The following is a 22,404-nucleotide window of genomic DNA, read 5'->3' as shown; positions in this document are numbered from 1 at the left end:
TATTTTGTAGAGTTTCTCTCGGATGCTGCTGCTATTTTTACTATTTATCAGGTCCTTTATGTAGCTTGCTATAATCATTTGCAATAAAGTTTCTCAGAAACTAAACCATGAGCAGGCAAAGCAAGCCTTTTCTTCAGTCTTACTATTTAACATTTATCATATGGTACAGTGTCTCCCTTAAGGAGTTGTTGTGATGATTAGTACAGTCATTATATGTTAAGTATTTTGGGTATAGGAAACCCTTCATAAATATATTATTCATGTGGTGTTCTCCAGTTATCTAAAAAAAACACCATACATTTTGCATTTAATACATTTCATTGTACATGTTTCTTTTAACATACATATAAAAGATCATTTTCTTTTAATAGTTTGATTTTAGAGAGTTTCAGATATAGGTCAGACTTGTTTAAAGGCAAAGAAATAAGCTAATAAGATAAATTGTTTACCCTAGATCATAAGGTCAGCCCTGAAATGCAAATACCTGGCCATAAGTCAGTACTTCTATCACTATACCTGAATGTCATCAACTTTACTGGTATTTAGGTAGTCTTGTTCGAATTTTAAAACATGTTAATGATAAAATGACGACTTATTCTCATATAAAGGGCAATACATAAATTTTAATAGCATTCTCTATAGCATTAACTTTTCCCCACTGTTTCAAATGATGTGTTCAATTATGAAACATTTTATCTTTGTTCATATGTTTTAATAAGACTCACATTTCTCTGATTGTTTTCATATTGTTAATTGATCATGGGGATATTTTGTCTGTCTTATACACAAATGTCCAAGACTTTTACTACAAAGAATTCCTGGGAGTCTTACCTTTTCTCCTGTCCTAATTCTATTGATAATGCTAAACCTTTAGATTGAAATTGTATTGAAAAAATGTTCATCTTTGACTTCCTCTGTTTTCAATATTATTTTGGTAAAGTCACACACCTGTTTCACAAATCCTAGGAGCAAAGTAGTCTGCCCATCTTTTTTTTTAATCTTACTCTTTGTACTGGTCTCGTAATTTATCTCTAGTTTTGTTTTGTGTTTTGAGACAGAACTTCATGCACTCACAATGTAGTTGAACCTGCCCTCAAATAAGATTCTCCTTCTCATATCTGGCATTTTTATTCATGTTTTAAGAAAACAAATTAAATTTTCCTCAGTGTGTGCTTTCATTTTGATATATCATATTATTCTTATAAAAACAGAATTATATAATTATACTGCTATTTAGTAATTTTTTGAAATTTATCTAAATCCACTGAGTAGCATTGTATAACTTTCAAACAGTATTCCAATTATTTAATGCATTGACAATTATATTTGTGGAAAAATACAGTATAGAAGTAATATAACATAGTATATAATAATATAGCAAGGAAATAAAAATATACCACAAGATAACTTCCTAGTTAAAAATTTCAAAAGTGGAAGTGAAATTTTCTCTAACCACACATAAAATTTTTGTGTTTTTGTCGATATGTTATTTTTACAACTTTTTGCACAAAAAATAAGGTTAAATATTTTGGGGAAGTTATGTCATGTCACATGTAATGCAGAACATTTAAATGGTGTGTGTGGCATCCATTAAGAGTTTTTGATCAGTGCTGTCAGAGGTTTGATGATAAGGAGATTTTCTACATTAGCCTACTATGGATACCAGTAGCCATATGACTGTTGAGAACTCAAATGTGGCTAATATAACAGAAAATTTGTTTTATTTTGATTTTCTTAATTTTCAAAAGCTATGAATCATATCTGCAACTATCAGGGGCCATGAGAGGTACAGTAGGTGGTAACTAGTGTTCAACAGGCTAACCTACCAGATGAGTGATTCTCTGATAGGATGCCCCATCTAGCAAGACCATGGAGTACACGCTGTGGAAACCAGGTCCTATCTGTAACTTCACTCATGAATCACTTCATTTCTTCCCTAAGGACTTCATTTATTCCTTAAGAATAGTTTTGGCTGCTTTTCCACTGCTTGTGTGCTTACTCATGAAAAACATCTGCCTTCTGATCACATATATCCAAGGGTGGTCACAAAGATGACTTTTCATTTGGCTGTATAATTTTGATATATAGAATATATACTGGGAAATGCTTCATAACAGGATATACTTGTCCCACAAGGATTATGGACACTTGTTTTGGTATTTTGCTCAGACTAGCTGCACACAATAGGTTCACTTTTGCCTCAGAGCAAGTTCAAACAAGACTAAAGGCTTTTTATAAATAGATTATAAGTTTAAAACCTTACTGCATGCACAAGGTCAATGTTGCATATTTCTGACCAGGGTGATGCTTGGAACAACCTAGAAAGGGCATTTACAAGCCCTTCTTCTTTTGTCCATCTGTTAACAATGGATCTGTGTCTTAAAGTTATCACTGGACACTGGGTGCCCCCACATCTGGTTGTGGTCTTTCCCGTATGTCCTTGGGAAATTACGTTGCCTCGGCAATGGCTCAGTTTCCTAATTGCCTACCATAGAAATGTGCCTTTGACCAATAAGAAGATAATTCGACATATGAGAAGGTAATTCTTATATTTTCTTAATCACATCAATAATTTTTGATAATAATAAATTTTGATAATTTCTGAACTTACCAATTTTTTACAAGAATGGTCGAAATAAGCTCATTTCTTATCTTTCTCTCTGAAAACATCTTACATTGCATTTTTCCTTGTACAGTCATTTTACCACAGTAGATCTTTCCCATCAGATGTTTTTCTCTGTCTTTCTTTTCTTCTTCTTGACAAGTTTTCATTCCTACTTTTTCATACATTATTCTCACCTATATATTAGTAAATTATAGAGCAATTCTCTAAACAAAAAAAAACCTCACCCCAGAGAAAGAATGACCAGGCTATCATTTTAACTTCATCAGTTGCTATGTATCAGAAGTATAAAATAATTGTTAGGACACATGTTGGAGTATTATATTAGAGTCATTTATAGGTGTCATTCTAATTCTCTCCTCTAGGTAACATTATTTCTAATCTGAATTTCATGAAAACTCTGGAGTTCCAACAAGATGAGCTAATGTTTCCTGAATGCTCTGAATTCGTGCTATACCTCAAGGCAGTAACAATATTTAAAGTCTCTTCTACTTCTTGTATTTGATGAAAAATTAAAAAAATATGTACTGGCTATGATTCAAACAAATATGAAAATATATAGGATTAGTAAAAGTAAATTAAAAATACAGTACTTTCAATTTCCTTGAATTAGATTATTCTTTTATTTTTTAAATTTATATATTGATTAATTTTTATTTTGAGATAAAATCTGGTTTTATAGGTCAGTGTGTACTCACTACGAATCTTTGGATGGCCTTCAATTTGTGAACTTATGACTGCCGTCTTGCTAATGTTATAATTATAGACATACATCTCTATGACTGTAGACTTTAAATACTATTAATTTGCAATTTAATGAATAAACATTTAAAAGTTTGGTACTGTTTTAAAATGACATATGTGTTTTGTAGTAATGATATGGTGTTCCTCACCAGTTTGTTGTTTACAAGGAATAAAAGGAGGCATGAAGAAAACAATAACATTTATAACATAAAAAAATAAAACCACAAACAGTGATTGGCAGAGTTATGGGGTTAATATAATATTGTGTATTCTTTGAAAACACTGTGTAGCACAAAATTCAGAATAGCACAAATGCACAAATATGTTCCTTGCTGTTTCGTAGACTTTCCCACAACTCCATATGCTTAATCTATTCTATGTTGCTTTAACATAGCACCAATGTCTGGATAATTTATAAAGCAATTATTCTCCACAGTTCTAGAGGATGAAAAGTCCAAGATGAAGGATCTGGTCTATGAAAAAGACCATCTTCTTTCAATATAACATTTGAGAAAGCCTCACATTTTCAGAGTGTAAGAGGGCAATAGTAAGGGTTTGGCTTTATAGCTAAATATCATTACTAATGTATTTGTGAGAGTGGAGCCCTCATGACATAGCCCTGTCTAAAAAGTCTTACTATTTGGTAGGAATTTTTAATGGTACCAGATGTCAAAATGAGTGTCTAAAGCATCAAGCACTCTACTAATAAACTACAAGTTCTATAATTCATGTTTCACAATATATCTACAAAGCAATCAAATTTAAATATTAATATTGAAAAGTATATAAATTGCAGCAATATATACATACATACATAAATATGCATAAATATGCATATATATAATATTATTTCCCTATATTGCCTTTGGTAAACTTGAGTCTGACCTTTTCACATTTGAACAACAAATGTGAAATAAGTTTATTGGGATATTTTATCAAGGTCCTGAATATCAGTCAACAGCTCAGTGTGAGTAACATATCCTGTAATGCCCAATGAATGTATTTTTTGTTTTTTTATTAAAAATTTCCACCTCCTCCCCACCCCTCATTTCCCTCCTCCTTCCTTAACTCCCCTCCCCCTCCCTTGCCAGTCCAAGGAGCAGTCAGGGTTCCCTGCCCTGCAGGAAGTCCAAGGTCCAACCCACTCCATCTGGGTCCAGGATGGTGCACATCTAAACAGACTAGGCTCCCCAAAAGCCAGTACATGCAGTAGGATCAAAACCCAGTGCCATTGTTCTTGGCTTCTCAGTCAGCCTTCGTTGTCCAACACGTTCAGAGAATCCGTTTTGATCCCATGTTTTTTCAGTCCATGTCGCGCTGGCCTTGGTGAGCTCCCATTAGACCAGCCCTGCAGTCTCAGTGGGTGGGCGCACTCCTCAGGGTCCTGACTTCCTTGCTCATGTTTTCCCTCCTTCAGCTGCTCATTTTGGCCTTCCACAACGAAGAGGAGGCCTGGCATGTGCAGTACCAGACAAGGTCTGAGCCACAGTCAGCAAATCAAGGACAAGAACTGGGACTTGTTCAAGCCTGCTCAGAAATGGAAAACTGTAGATCTGACCAGCCCCAATGAATATATTTTTAAAACTTGTATACTTATGGGAATGGTAGCAAATAAAAATGAAATTATGTTATTAATAAGGAAAGTATACCACTGGTAATTATGCATGTTGCAGTATTCACAGGTAAATCTAAGCACCTTAGATGCATCATATACAGGCAGAAAGGGGCCATAATAGAAAGAAAAATGACAAATCTAAAGATCACATATGAAATAACAATATTGCAATATATTTAAAGATGTGCCTGAAAGCTAAGATATAATTTAATTATTTATCTATTATAATGAGAGTAAATTTTATTTATCTTCTACACAATATTTGCCATCTAACAACCATTATGTTTAATATAGAAACAACTATAAGACACGGCAGCCCATGACTTTAATCCACGAAACCCCAAGTTAAAGGAACCTCAAGGTCATTATGAGTTTGAAGTCATTATGGTCTCCCAAATCTTGCTGGATGAAGGTTCTATATTGACTTTTCAGACAGTCATCACTCTGACTAAAGTCAACAAACAATAAGAACAACAAAACCCCTCCCTAGTTTGTTTTCCCAACCAGAAATGATGTCTCTTTATTTCCTGTAATGCTCCTGAAAGGGTTATTATTTTCTTAGGATTACAAGTAGTCAATTGGTGTTAAAATGTTTGATGTAAAGGACAAAATAAGTTAAGGGGCTTAGTGATTTAATTTTATCAATGAAAGAGATGCCCTTTCTCATGTTATCACTACCCTGGACTATATAAAAAGTTTAGTTTCAGTGTGCAAACTTTTTCTTTTAAATTATTTGAGAAAATATTTCCTTAATTAGTATTATATTATCCATACCTTAGGGTCTGTTTTCCAACCACCTGGAAGACACACATAAAAGAATATGGTATCAACAAAGAATACTTTTTAAAACATAGTCTATAAACCTTGCCTCTTCAGGGAAGTATTTTTGATGTTTTATAAAAATTTTTTAAGTGTCTAAGAGACTTCTCTAGAAGTGGCCCTGTATCAAGTTAGCAGCAAAGTTTATTTAATGGCAGTCTGCTTTACAGAAACCTGGATATGTCAGAGACTCAGTACTTTGTGCTGCATGGGAAAAATGCACAGGCTCATTGCAGAAGCTCCTTTGAAAAAATATTTTGGCCCAGTCCTGCTGAAACAAACAACACACACACACACACACACACACACACACACAAACACACACACATATGTGACACACACACATATGTGCACATATATATGTGTGTGTGTGTGTGTATGTATGTGTGTGTTGTGTTCTTCCTATGATAAATAAAATAAAAATTTATGAAAATCTGGCATCTCACCTGTCCCCTTATCCCAGTAAAAATATTGGGATAAACTAATTTTTTGGATAAAGAATAACTTTTAAAGAAAATCAAGACACGGGCATATGCACACATCACACATCATACCAAACATGCATATCACACACACACACACACACACACACACACACACACACACACACTAGTTTGCATAAATCATCTTCCTGTTAAAACTTAATTAATGTACACTTATACTGCCTCTTCCAAGGCAGTAAAAAGTATGACTATTATCAATATATTATGCTACAAACAGCCTCTCTGGCTAACTAACTCTCTCAGCCTTCTATAGGTTATTAAAATAAAAAACCAGAATTCTCATGTAGGAGGAGTATGATGACAAGCAGTGTTTTTATCTTTATAATTTTAACAAACATATGAATTGACTTTGTCAGTTATTAAAATAAGTGTACTGAATGCCCTCTGTGTGTGCATCAGGACAAGTGGTCTAATCAAGTTCAACTGTTCAGTGTCTATTTGGCTCAGCTTAATTAAAATTCAGCCCTGCTTTTGAGCAAGCCGCAGTGGTTTGGCAGACCTTCAAAGGGCTATACTGCAGCAAACAATAAAAGTGATAAAGACACACAATAACAATCAATACAGTGCAAATGCTCCTGTAACTCACAAATCAAGGAAAAGGTTCTTCCTTGATGTCTTCTCACCCATTTCTGATTATAAATTTTTTCCATCTTTTATTTGTACGAGTGTCTAGACTCTTCTTATCATTGACCTGATGATTTTTGACATTTAATGGAACAAAAAGGAGAAATGCATTTAAGATAGATTTGTGCAATACAAATACTTTAAGATATTTACAACTGGTGTTTTAACAGTTGTACATTGCAGGAAAAAATTATATGGAGGTTTTTTTTTTTACTTGTATGAGGTAGAGATCCCTTAATTCATCTCCCATTCACTTGTGTGTGGGAGATACATTCTTGGTGATCATCCCTTTTTTTTTCCAGTTCATTTGGCAGACTGCCTTGGTCCCAGATTTTCTCACAAACCACCATCTGGCATTCTCACTGTCCCCCACATATAGCTCCATCAGGACCTCCTCCAACCAGGCTGGAGAATTTCACAGCTTCAGGACATAGGAGTATACATGAAGTTGCAAGCACTTCAGGGACGATGTCTCACTTTCCACCCACATATCTTTACTGTTAAGAGTTTAGGCATAAGAAATGCTTAGGCACTATGTATCAGGAGTCCTGGAAGAAATATTAATTCAACTCTGAGTATATGTATGTTTAGTTACTTAATGTTTATTATGCATTTGAAGATGAGAGATTTAAAAACTCTGATCTAAATTTGATATGTTCACCTTGGATAATTACTGTACCAAAAATTATATAGAAGAGTTACCTGAGAATTCAAGATTAAGCTGTTGATTACCAGTTCTATAGTACTGGTGATTTTATCTCTAAATAATCAAATAATGTCTTTAATCTGTTAAGAAAACTTTAAATGTCACTTCACTGAACTGTAAGAAATGAAAGATTCAGACAACAGAATTGGGTACATGAGAGCAGGAAATGTTGGAAATATCTAGGATTTGTTGCAGATTTTAATACAGACAAACACTGTTATTTTGTGTGTACTTTGTGTATGGGTCTAATTGTGTATCTTTCTTCTGGAACTCATGTAATTTTTACAAAGGCATATTCATCATTGTATTAGCTTTGTCACAAACTTCTATACTTGAAAGAGGTTCCCTGGGATAGAGCCATCACAACTGTTCACAGAATTCTGGCCAACACAATGGCTAGTTACTAGCCCAAGGTTTTGTGAACTGTTGCTATGGCTCTATCTCTGTGCTTCTTTCATCAGTTATAATGAAAACGTGTGCTTCTTAATATTTTTGTTGTGTTGATTTTTTCTTTTTCTTGTTTGAGGAAGGTTGAAACAAAAATTGATGAAAATTGAAAATTGTGCCCAAAGCAGCTGCATGCTACATCTACCAAGGAATCAAATGACTAATAGTTTGGAAAACAGGGTGCCCACTTGGAGACAGTTTTTTCAGCAAGTTATGCATATTTTATCTCATCAGATATAGAATAATAACAATAAACACTTGTGCTTCATAAAATGTAAGATCACAAAAGGCAGAAAGTAAATTTGAAGGAATCCTTAATGGATATGTGGTTTCTACTGTAGATTACTGAGAGTGGCTTTTGTATTTTGTATCAAACAATCACACAGGTTATAAATATTTAGGCAAAGTTGTAAATACAAAATAATTTATTTTAATGTAACATATAAAAATAAAGTAATATAGTAAGGTAGCCCTCTGAACCGAATGTATAGCCTAATTAGTGACTAGTCATTAAAAATCTCCTCATTTCTTTGTGCAATAAATATTTGAGAAAACAAATTTGTTCTAAAAATGAAATATCCTTCAAATATAATATGAATATTTAATTATCTGTATTACAATGTGGCTTACAGTTGATTAATCATTTTTATTTAGTTATGTTAATCAGTCAAGAAAAAAAATCAAATGAATATCAGGTTAAATAAGTCAAGCATGCATTAATTTCAAGATACTGAATAGTTGATAAGATCTTACTTTTTACAAATTGCATATATTTGTTGATATTGCTCTGTATGTTATGAAATATAATGTCCATAGCTTGGATGAAAGAATCATCTCCAAGTGGGCACCCTGTACTTCAAATTGTTAGTCATTTGATTCCTGAGTAGATATAGTATTAAACTGCTTTGGGCACTATTTTCAAGTTTCATCAATTTTTGTTTCGACCTGTCTCATTTTTGAACCAAATCCTCAAGTTACTATTTGAGATCAACCTAGAATAAGAATACTTCATTGTGTTATATATGAGAAATTTCTCAAAGCTTAATCAATAATCCTATCATTGATAAATAAAGCTTAGTTAGTCTGAATGGAAAAGATCTGCCTCAAATGTCAATTATTCTAAAACCTGTTAACATTTTAAGTAGTTTTATATTTAAGTGAAGCATACAGATGTTTACTATTTCTTTTCAGCTAATTGTTTGGAATTTATATATTTTACTTTGATTCCTGTTGCTACCTTTGGAGCAATATGTAACAGTGAGGATGTAGATGGTACTGCAAAGTTGTCAGAGGAAAAAAAGTAGGTAGAATCAGAGGCCAGACATACTGACAGTGAACATACATTGAGGACTTTCAATGTAAAGTTGACCAGCTGGAAAGATGTATGAAGCTAGGATGTCCTCAAGTATAAACTCAAAGTGGTAGATATGATTGATTTTGCAAGTTCCAGCTAATAGGAAGTACATTGAGATATAAAATAGTTCTGTCTTGATTCACTTACATACACTGAATAAAGCAATTCAAAAATATCTATTTATTTACTTCATGTATATGTTTGTATGTGTGTGTCTAAGTGCATACGTATACATTATGTGTGCTCAATTTCATGAAGGTCAGAAGTTGCTCTTAGATTCATTGGAACTGGAGTTATCAGAGGTTGTGAGTTCCCATGTGAATGTTGGAACCAAGCTTAGGTCTTCTACATACAAGTGCATCCAACTGCTAAGCAATCTCTTGAGCCACTAATGTTTTTATTATTCCTTTAAGAATTTCACTCAAAGTATCTTGATCATATTCATCCCTCCGTTTGTCTCCCTACCTCATCCTGGATCTTCCCCTATCTCTCAAACCTCTCAATTTCTTACACTCATCTAAAAAATAATACTCAGTTGATTTTCTGTTGCCCAAGCACTTATGAGTGTAGAATTATTCATTGGAGTGTAGTAAATCTATCAGGGTATACACCATCAAATAAAACTGATTATCCTTCCCCTAGAGCCATGAAGTGACAATTACTCCTCTGTAAATGGAAGGGACACATGAGTTTTTCTGTCCTCCATGCTAGAATGATGACTGACATGTTCTTGTGAAGATCTTGGGTAGGCAGCCCTAGATACTGTAAATTCATGGGTATTGTGGTCCAGGCATGTCTAGAAGAAACTCTTTGTCTCTAGTCCCCCCTGGTCTGTAGATTTTACCATCTTTATGTCCCTCTCTTCAAATGAACCTTGACACTTGGGGTCATGATTTGGAAGTCCTATTTATGACAGCACTGAACAGATACTTATTCTTTGTTCTTTTTTTTTATCATGGCTTAGCTACTATTCTATTGCTGGGACAAAACAACTTAACAAAGCTAAGTCATAGGAGGAAGACTTTAATTCGGGGCTTGCTTACAATTTTAGGGAGTTAGTTCATGACCATCATGTAAAGAAGCATAGCAGCAGGCAGGCAGGCATGATGCTGAAGCAAAAATAAAGAGTAGGTAGAGAGAGCTAACTAGGATTGCCATGACCTTTTGAAACTTCAAAGTCTACCCACTTGATACCTCCTCCAGCAAGGCCATACCTCCTAATCCTTCCGAAACACAACTCAGCTAACTGGTAACAAAGCATTCAAACAAATAAGCCTATGGAATCTATTCTCATTAAGACCACCACAGACCAGGTATGAGTTTCTTTGCTAGCCACTGCTAGAGAAAATACTCTGATAAGGTATGAGAGTGGAACTTGTTTGTATATAAGGAGATAAAAATAATAGAACTGATAAATGACTGATAAGAGCTTCAAAAGTCTGGAAGCTAAAATATATTTGTCACATTGAATAAGAGGCAGCATTTAAAAGTATTAATTTAAAAGAGCATCAAAAAAGGGATACCTTGCTCAGCCTAGATACATGGGGGAGGGCCTTGGTTCTACCTCAAGTGATGTGACAGATTTGTTGACTCCCCATGGGAGGCCTCACCCTTTCTGAGGAGTGAATAGGGGTGGGGTAGGAAGAAGGTGGAGGGAGCGAGAGGATGGGAGGGAGAGGGACATGGGATTTGTATGTAAAATAAGATTGCTTTAAAAATAAGAAAGAAAGAAAAGAGTAGCAAACCAATGCCGTATCAGCCCCCATTTTCTCCTATTGCATATGTTCAACTCAGGATTTCTACCCAGCAAGCTTGTTTAGAATGTTTCTTGTGTTTGGACCAAAAGCAATTTCATTATCACTCTCCTCAAAGCATCCTTGAGTTCTCTGTTCCTCATGCTGTAGATCAAAGGATTCAGCACAGGGGTGATGAATGTGTAAACCACAGACACTACCTGGCCCGACGCAGGAGAGTAACTGGAGCTGGGACACAAGTAGATGAGGCTTCCACATCCATACTGCAGGAGGACCACAGTCAGGTGGGAGGAAATAAAAAAAGGGTTGTTCTTCAGATGAGCTTATTTATTATTAAAACTCAGCTTTTGTTTTCATGATAAATAAAACACATAAGCTAACCAGGTTGAAATATATATATAGTCCAGTTATAGTTCAGATATGTTAAATTGTGCAGATATGTTAAATATGTCAAAAATTCCCAAAATATGATATAAATAATAAAATATAGATGTTAACCAAAATTAATTACTTTCTTGGTTTTTTGAGACAGTCTTTCTCTGTATAATACCCCTAGCCTCACAAAGATCCACCTGTCTCTGCCTACCATGTACTGGTATTAAAGGCATGTGCCAGCACCACTTGATCAAAATTAATTACTTTTAAGCATTCAGAAAATATTGAATTAAATTACTCATTTAAAGACAGATGTAAAACTATCAGTTGGAGATGTAACTCAACTAATAGATTGCTTTCCTAGAATTAATGAATTCATAATCTCTGTTTCTAACACTGTTCAAAACTAGCCATGTTTGTGTATACATGTGGGTTCCAGTGTTCACTAAATAGATGAGCTTAAATTTCAACACCATAAGAGAAAGCAAATGCTGAGACAGGATATTAGGTTTGGTATTTGACAATGAACTGGAACACAAACCAAGTTTATTCTATCCTCAAGAAATAATTATACTATTTTCTAGATTAGATAACATGTAAGTTAGAGCACATTTAAGACATCAAAGTACTGTAGAAATAATAATTGACTTAATAATTGCTATTAAATGTGATTTACTACTCTGTGAAATGTCTATTCATATAAACAATGAAGATTTTTTTGAGCATTTTGGCAAGTATAGTTCGAGATATTGGGGATATATTGAAGAGTAGTAGAAGAACCTCCTTTTGGATATCCTCACATTCTAATGTATAAATAATAAACAAATATGCTCATTAGAAAATATAAAATTGTGATAAAGGCTGTGATGAAATTAACCAGGGGAATCTTAATCATTTATTAAAAATTTGTTTCATAGGTAGGTCTGAGTAACGAAAGTACTAGTCATACCAACAAGTGTGGATGGAAATATGAGACAAAAGGAAAAGCTATTTTAGAAACTTGAAGATGGAATAAGGATGGTATGACCAATGAGCCAAAGAGTTTGTGTGGCAACAGTAATTTTTAAAAATGTGACTACTACACCAACAAACTCAAGATCCACCTAATCAGTCACATCATATTCATATTGGTTTTCTAGATTTGAAAATTACATTGTACTTAAATAAGATCTTAGCATTTCAGATAATTTGTTATATTGTATATGGTGGAATCTAATTCTTTTAATTTCTGAATTTGAAAGTATTGCTAATGAAAAATGGGAAATTACACACAATTTTCAAAATAGTGAATGTTGAAAGAGATCTAATCAATGGAATCTTTCATCTACTTAGCATGAAATATTAGAGTAAAATATTTTTGCAATGTGGAAATGAAAGAAATCAGAGTTCCAGTCATAGTACCAGACTTCTGATTAGCAAGTAATTCTGCAGTACATGAAATCATACTACTTAAAGCAATGTGTTGTGTGTTTTCCCTATACGTAATATGTTTATTTCCATATACTTTAAGATAAGTGAGTTTTGTTGAGATTAAGTGGAATATAGACTGACTTTATTAATCATTGTAATGATTTGTGCCAAGATAGTTGTATTTAATGAAGGTTTGTTAAATTGTTTCTTAAAGAGCAAGGATTGAATATATGAGAAGTTTAATTAAACAACTTCTACCCTATAGTGAAGAAATTTTTTAATTCCAAGAAGTATGTCTTCATTACTATTTATGTATACAGAATATAAAAATTTAAACATGAGATTACTTCCAATTCTTGGGATGTTGCAATAAAATAATGAAACATGGAGAGATGTGCTATGTCCATTTTGTTTATATTTGAAGCCTTTTATTGGAAATTGTTTACCTCATCATTTAAATGATTTAGGCAAACAAAATTCTACAAGTAGCTATGGTATGGGACATCTATCATACTATCATGTGCCCCATGTCTTCCTATTAAATGCATGGATTAAAATACCAATTACACCCCTACATTAAAAATTGAATATATAATAATTATAGGTACCTACAAATGTGAAAATATGCTCAATTCTTCAGAAATAAAAATTTTAAAAGAATTTTTTTTTATTTTCTTGATAGTTGCCAGTATCTTCAAGGATTTTTTGTTTGCAAACAAAAATTCTCAGACATTTATTCTAAACAAACTAAGAAAACATTTTAGAAGTACTGATGTATTTATTTATAAAGAACAGAGTTTAAAGGAATTTTTTCCCTACAGTTTTGTATTGTAGAGTGATGAAAATGTCTTCTTTGAGATTTTCACTATGAATCTTTGAGCTCATATTCATACTATTATTGTCAAAGTATTGTAAGTTCCCAGCAATTAGCCAAAAGATTTAGAAACCTTACCACTCATCATTGACAGGTCTCAATCAATCTCTCAAAATACAAAGAAAAGAGCTCTGTTAGTGTTATTAATATGCCTCATAATTTGTTAATTTGCCCTTGAACTTACTTTCTCTTTTTCAGCTTTCCAACAGTAGAAAAGTTTTAAGTCAAAAGGAAAGACAGTACCCAAGAGGGTAGATGTAGTATAGATAGCTAAGTTTAGAAAAATCAAAATAGCAAATGTACCTTACAAACTCCCACCATGTTGACACATGAACCAGAAACGGGTTCATTCTGTCTTTATGTATTTACTGGGATATAACTCAATTATTCACAAAATCAATCAATTTAATGTGAAATTAATGTTGCTGCACAACCCCAGAATTGTGAAAGCTTTACCAAAAGAATTTTTGAAGATTTATGTCTTTCGACTCAAAAACTCTAGAACCAATACAAGAAAGTTTCCATTTTATCCAAATCACACTCCTCTCCATGCCTCATCTCCAGACAGCCAATAAATCTACTTTAAAATACAATGGATAATGCTGTTATAGACAATTAATATAGAAGAAATCACATACTACATTTTATATATGGTGTATTTGCTTAATATAATGATTATTATCTTCATCCATATGGTACAGTGTATAGTACGTAGTTTCTTTACATACAGAAATACCAAATGTATCATGAATACTTTCCATTCTTCATTTGATCCACATTTACATTGATATAATTCTGTACCTTTATGGATACTTCTGAATGATTTTAAAATAAATACATTATTTTACATAACACTCAATGGCACATTAATACCTTGATTTCCTCACACCTCTTTAATACCAGTTGCTTATATAAGGAGTGATAAACTAAGCATAAGTTAAATTGTATTATTTTGGCCACTTAAAGTATATAACTAAGTGGCATTTAATACATTTACAGTGCTGTGTAACTGTCACTATTATCTCGTTTCAGAATATTTTCATTATCTGACTCAAGTCCTTCTAAGGATAAAGTGTCATCTCATATTGATGTTTATTTAAATATGTCAGATTGGTAATGATTTTGAGATTTTAGAATGTGATTATGAGACCAATGTTTGTGTCTGAAGATACGTTTTTTTCAAACCTTCTATTCAAGTTTAAATTTGGTCATCATTTTATTGTTGATTCATAATAATGAAAAAAAACTCACTCTTACATCAACAGTTGTCATACATGAAAACTCCACTCAGCAATGCTGGTAATTTAATGCATTGGACAATTATTCTGGGATTTCTAGTCTATGCACAGAGAGCATCTTTATAAACTCAGAACACTTTTAATAAATACCCATTTGTTAAAGTGTGTGTGTGAAAAGTTGGATAAAACAATCATGTATGAAATGCATATACGAATAAATATGCTAACAAAAATATAAGCATGTGTGGCATAATTCTGTTTGTAGCTTGTGAGCTTGTTCAGTTAAAAATCACACACAATGTTTTGAAGAATATTTTGATTTTTTGTTTTGTTTTGTTTTGTTTTGTTTTTTGAGATAGGATTTCTCTGTAACTTGGGAGTCTGTCCTGGAACTAGCTCTTATAGACCAAGCTGGTCTTGAACTCACAGAGATCCACCTGCCCCTGCTTTCCAGTTGCAGGGATTAAAGGCATACACCACGACTGCCCATCCTGAGGAGCAATATTCTTAAATCATAAATTTTTGAAAAACGTTAGTGTATTATTATGTTTTTCTCATCAATGTGTTTATTAATAAAGGGCCACAATATGGGTATTAGAGCTATATGGAACTTTCTGTTCCATTGATTATGTAGAATGTATTTTATCAAAATATGTGATTAGATTCAATTATTGTGTGCTTTCAAAATGAGGAAAGCATTTTTCTTGGTGTAATGTTGTACTTCTCTAATGTAGAACATTATACAAATAATAATGGGAGGAGTAAGCCAAGTGATAATGCACAGCAGTTAGCCTTATTTGTAAAGATATTAATCCAAACGTTCTCATACCAATGTGCTCATTAGTAGAGCCACCATTGGGTGGCTGTGGTTGCTCTTAAGAGAAAAACAAAATGATGAAAAAAACAATATTTTATTCACACTAAAAATTTTAAAATTTCTCAGTCTTTTTTCTGAAAATATTGACTCTCTTAAACTCCCACATCTTTCCCTATACCCCAAAATGAGATTTTGTTTAGGCAATAGTAAATACACCTAGTTGTATGTGAAAATATTCAATTTTAAAGTCAATTTGAAAGAGATTTCCAAGACTTTGAAGGCTTCCAGATGGTGCTCAGCCATTTCACTGTGAAGTTTATGATTACATTGAGTAAAGCAGCCAGTCTCTGCAATGAACAAGTTGTCATGAGAAAAATGCCCACCTTCTCCATTGTAGTTCGGGTTGTCCAGGAGAAGACTTGTACCCGTCAAGGGTAATTTCTCCACTGACCGTTTTCAAAGTCTGTTGGATTTATTGAGGTAAACCCATTTCTGTGGTACTAAACTGACAGAAAGGAAATTAACCAATGTTCCTTTCTTCACTCAGGATGACTTTATTGCCTTAAAAACATTCACCTCTTAGAAGGCCTACTTTTTGCCTGGTACTAGAAATAACAACTGAGACTATTCAGGGGAAAATGGAACTTGCCCCAAAGAAAGTGAACTCAAACACAACTCCTAGACTGAAAAGGATTTTTTTTTCCAGTTTATTTATTTTTTATTAAAAATTGCCCATCTCCTCCCCTCCTCCTCCCCCTTCCCTCCCCTCCACCTCCACCCATACCCCCACTCCCTCCCTCTTGAGGCCAAACAGCCATCAGGGTTCTCTACACTATGTTGAGACCAAGGTCCTCCCAACTCCCTCCAGGTCCAGGAAGGTGAGCAACCCAACTGACAAGGCTCACACAGAGCCCGTCCATGTCGTAGAGACCAAGCCCATCGCCATTGTCCTTGGCTCCTCGGTCAGCCTCCACCATCAGCCACCCTCAGAGAGTCCGATTTGGTCGCATGTTCTATCAGTCCCATTCCAAGTGGACTTGGTGGTCTCCCATTAGTTCTGTCCTGCCGTCTCAGTGGGTGAACGCGTCCCTCATGGTTCTGACTTTCTCATGATCTCTCTCCATCCGCTCCTCATCAGAACTTTGGGAGCTCAGTCCGGTGCTCCAATGTGGGGCTCTGTCTCTATCTCCATCCATCGCCAGGTGAAGGTTAAGGCTCACAGTGAGCCCGTCCATGCTGTAGAGTTCACATTCATTGCCGTTGTCTTATTTCTGCCAGCTTTGGTCATTTGACAGCTACAATTCTCCTTGTCTAATATGTCATTTCAAATCTTCTTCAACATTCTAATGGGAATCCTGCATTTGGTTCTTTAATGCTAATGCATAGAGACACAGGGAATGAATGAACTTTCATCTTATTTATGAGGTTGAAAGTTTAATATAGTTTACTCTATGTTTACCATTTACAGCATTGTTTCTGTATTACCTGCATATTGAATTAAGATTGACATTTGTTGCTTTTACAAAGACAGTCTGGGATTTGTGCAATGGTAGGGTTTCTATTCATAGTAAGAGAGAAGAATGTTTATGTGAATAAGTACTAGCTTTTATTGAAAGAATGGGTCGGTTTTACTTAATCAGCATCCAAGGGAAAGGTAAATGGCTATGATGTATCTTTCGTTATTTGTGAACACACAGGGCTCTGTGGTTGTTGCTAATGATGGGATAAAGGAAAAAAGTCTTTCTGTGCCCTCTTTTCGCAGCAAAAAGGGAATGTATGCCTAAAATTATCCGTCAAAAACTAAGTAAAATAACTTTAGAGAAAGCATGGAATTTGTACCCATTTTCATAACTTCCTGTTGCTAGCTCCCAGAATTTAGCCAGGATGATTAATGACCACTGCCACTTGTGAGCTTTCCAAGTCCCTACAGACATAATGAACTTGACCCTTTGGCCACACAGAAGGAAGCAGGCTGTTAGAGCCCTACCACAAGAAATATTCATGATTATGAACTTCCTGCAGTTGAGATGAAAGAAACATTTCCCTAGCTCTAAGGTCTCCTATTTATAAAAACCTTTGTTTCTTGTCTTCTTTCTCCTGTTTCTGCTTTGAAATTCAGAATCAAAGCTTGAAACTACCCAACCTTGTTTAGCTCCAAATCACTCAATCAAGAAACACCAAATGATTCTACTGTTGCTATGCTTTACTGGCACATTCTCACTGTTCGTGGTAATTTTTTATAGTTATCTTCTTCCATGTTCAATTTCAACATCTATTTCCTTGAAGCTTTTATGTATCCTTTTCATAATACTTTTCAGACACTCTATTGTATTATCATCGTCTTCATTCTTAGAGTGGAGAAGAACAATTCTCATAATCGTGTGTTATAACTTTTAGCTCTACAATGCCATCTTAGTGTGATTATTTAAAGAAAAAACCTCTAGATCACTTATATACTCTTTCAAAGATTTCTTACTCAGTATCCACTGTTTGCCCAATGTTACTTAAACTGTGCTTCTTTAGTACTGATGAATTAAATAAAAAATCACTAACTCTAAACGTCTATCAACCTTACAGTAATTCCACACTACTCAGAAACAGTTTTGAAAATTATAATACTTTTAAGATATTAATATTTATAATATCTATCGGCTTTAATTTCTTAAGTTAGTCCGCTAATTGATACAAATGATTAGAATCTTGCATTGAGTTGGCTGTGAAATAAGTTTGACAATCAAAAAAAAGAAGAAAAGAAAGAAAGGAAGGAAGGAAGGAAGGAAGGAAGGGAAGAAAGAAAGAAAAAAAAAAGAAAGAAAGGAAAGAAAGAAGAAGAAAGAAAGAGAAAGAAGAAAGAAAGAGAAAAGAAACCCAAAACAAGAAACGAGATTCTTAGAATGCTATGTATTATGATTAGGTATTGGGAAGACACTATTCTTGTTCAGTACCAACGTTTGTTTAGGGTACTGTTTAATCTCCTTCCAACTGTGAACTATTTTTTTTATCAGAAAAAAAAGACTAAGCAATACTATAAGCTAAAGATGATATGATAAATTTTACATGAATTTGCATTCATATTCCTTGTTTTCATCTTGCCAATTCCTTTTCTTTCTTTTCTAATTGCCACTCTGGAAGCCTCACAGAAACATGGAAATACTATGATACCATCTTTCTCCTCCATTATTCTTGCATTCTTGTTCTGTAACGTCTGAGCCCCTTGCAAGCAGACCTTTTGTCTTGTTTATCTTTCGGTATGCACAGTTGTCTCTGCCCTTATACTCAACAGGTGTTCAATGGTAGCTCTCTGAATGGAACTGAATAATTTTAGGGAACTATGTAACATTGCAGATTCTGGTGAATTGCTTTTATTCCGCAAAAAGATTTTTTATCCCAATTTTTCTCACCGGTGTTGTATCACTCATAATACAACATGCTCCACCATAAGGCCAGCAAATGTGCATGAGCACAGCTGCCCAGTTCCTCATCATCTCTTCTTTTGAAATAGTATTGATTATATATATTAAAGGGAACAGTTATTGTATAGTAATCCTTTTTTTTAACAAGGTTTTCTTTCTAGTGGGTTATTTTTTTTTTTTCAGAAAAGAGAGCATTGTTCAGTGTCTCCAGGTCTAGGATGCTATTGACAAATACTTTGCTCTTCCTCTGGGAGGAGGATAGAGCCTGAACTCCATATGGCCTTCATATGAATTTTTTCAAGCGCTTTCGAATTATCATTAGTTTGTCATAGTATCTCTGAGCATTCTGCTCGTGTCTATGTACTGTCACATTTCTTTCCATTCTTCTCTGGTGGGAAATACGTATCTGCCTCCATTTACTATGAAAGAATTTTTTTATGCACATTACCAGTCATGATCTAATTTGTACTGTAAAATTATACAGAGCATATGGAAAACCATATCAATTTTATTTATTGCATGCTAAAATTATGTATACATTATTAGAAATTCCTTCTTGTAATTACACCTAACATGCCCCCACTTAATGAAGAAAACAATCAATTCTTAGAATAATAAAAGTAGAAGTGGTCTTAGGGAGAGTGATCAAATCAATAAAATGCACAAAATTTAGAAAGTTACTTCATAGTTACCGAAGAAACAAGCTGCAGTGTGTATGTAACCTAGGTATTCTTATATAATTATAGAGCCGTATGCTTTAGTCACAGTGACTCACTCCCGTTATCATTTAGTTGTGTGAAATAGTATAACTGCAAAATGGAAGTTTTGTATAGAAAATTGGTGAACATACTATAGCAAATGTTCTTATTCTTCACATTGAAATGCAACCCTAGTCAGTTTTTATTTTTTTCTAACTATAGATAAAATACTCAAATGAGTGCATTTATAAAGGTTTGATCTTTTAAAAGTTCATATAAATGAAGTAAATTTTGTATGATTTGCTGGAAACTGAACAACATTAAAAGGGACATTAATTGCATATACTTTTTGAAATAATCAGGTAATATGATGATGAATTTGATAGCATTGTTCTTCACATTGACAGAATGAAAAATTTAAATTTATATCAGCATCGATGAATAAAACTAGTAATTATTTAAAATAATGCAGAAGTATTTAAAAATTAAAATGATTAAAAAATCCAGCTCAAGCATAAGATGGTTAGAACACATTAGGATTATCAAAATAAATAACAATAAAATGATTATTTATCATATTAATTTATTTAATGAAGCAATAAAGTCAAATAGTTAACATTATAATTCAAGACAGTAACTACTGGATAAATGAGGCATAGTGATTAAGACCTTCTTGAGGTTGGCTCCAGGTACAAGTAATATTCTATCTATTGACCTAATTTGTGGGTTTTATTGACTGGAAGTAAACATCATTAAACTTAGTATTCAAGTACTTGTACACACACACAAACACACTTAAAAATAATGGAGTAGATTATTGACTTGCATTAGTCATATATAATACTCATTTGATTCTTCTAATATTATTAAGCACATATATTCAAGTATTGTTGAAATTTTTGTAGAATAATGGATCAAATGAGCTGTTTCAGTAATTGAGTTTATGCGTTTTATTTTACTTGGGAGGGGCTAATATTATTTAAAATACAACTGGGACTTTGCATTTCAGAATACTTTCTGTTCTTGCAGAGGATACAGAAGAGGTTCTGGGCACCCACATCAGGCAACTCGCAACTGGCTGTAACTCCAGTTTCAGGGGATCTGACACTTCTGTTCTTATAAACTACCTGTATGCAAGTAGTTCACATAAATTCACACTGTCATACACACACACACACACACACACACACACACACAATAACAGTCATAATTCATGTCACAAAATAATGTGTAAATGTAGAAATTCAGAGAGTAATCTTATATATGTCAGCACACATACAAATACACTAATGTTCACTGTTTACCGTGTGATAAAATTTATGATTCATTGGAATATTGATTGATTTTGTTCAGTGTGCAAGGTAGTATTGTGACTGCTGGAAACTGAAGGAAGAAATATAAGCCTATCTGTGGAGTCTGATGACTTAAATATTAAATATATTTCTAAGAGAAAGGAAAAAATAGATTTGCCCTCCCTGTGAGATTATAATTATGCAAGATTTTTCATTTATAAATACTTTCTTGGAAAGTAAGTGAGTAAAGACATTACAGACACAAAATCCAGTTTTCATAAAAGAGCTGAGGTGGCAAATGCAATGATCTCTTCCTCAAACCATAAGAGGCGGTGAAGCTATAGATCTAAATGTACGATTTTATTTACTAAGACTTTGGACATCACCTTTATGTATCAAAAAGAACAAATATGTTTTAATACGGGGTAAATAAGATACAAAAATATTCACAAATAGAATAGCCTTTGAAGTATATGTAAAGAGAATGCTGTATAGTTGCATAAAAATTTTGCTAAATATTTAGGCAATAAAACTGGGGGAATATTATATTATATTATATTATATTGGATAAAAATGAAGGAAGACTGAGAAGCCACTAGGCCACTGAGAATTATTTCTGGGATTTTATTCTCTAGCATTTTCTGTAGAATATATCACAATAATCTTAAAGGAAATCTATGCTCTTCTTCAATTTTACTCTATGTGCTTGCATGAGGTCAAATATAGATCAGAACTATATCTGTTGTATTTAATTCTACAGTCTCAGCACACAGTAGTTGTTTCAGTTAATTGAAAATGAAAACATGCTTGACAGAAAGCTGATTGCTTATATGCTAATGTGACAGTATTGTAAATCAAAGTATTCATAATACCTGTCAATCCAGCAAATGAGTAAAACTAAATTCTGCACTCTGTGAGCAGTCTTCACATAAAAGATATAGTTGGATTCAAATGGTTATGACCAGTGCATCTTGCTATATTGAAAACTAAAGAAATCTGTGTTAATTCATTGTCTTTTACATAAATCTAAAATCATAGTGGATTTTAAAGATTAAAATACTTCATTTTAGAGAATATTATCTTTGCATGTGTAATCTA

This window comes from Arvicola amphibius, chromosome X (genome assembly GCF_903992535.2).
Source record: "Arvicola amphibius chromosome X, mArvAmp1.2, whole genome shotgun sequence".
Lineage (NCBI taxonomy): Eukaryota > Metazoa > Chordata > Mammalia > Rodentia > Cricetidae > Arvicola > Arvicola amphibius.
This window is presented reverse-complemented; position numbering follows the sequence as displayed.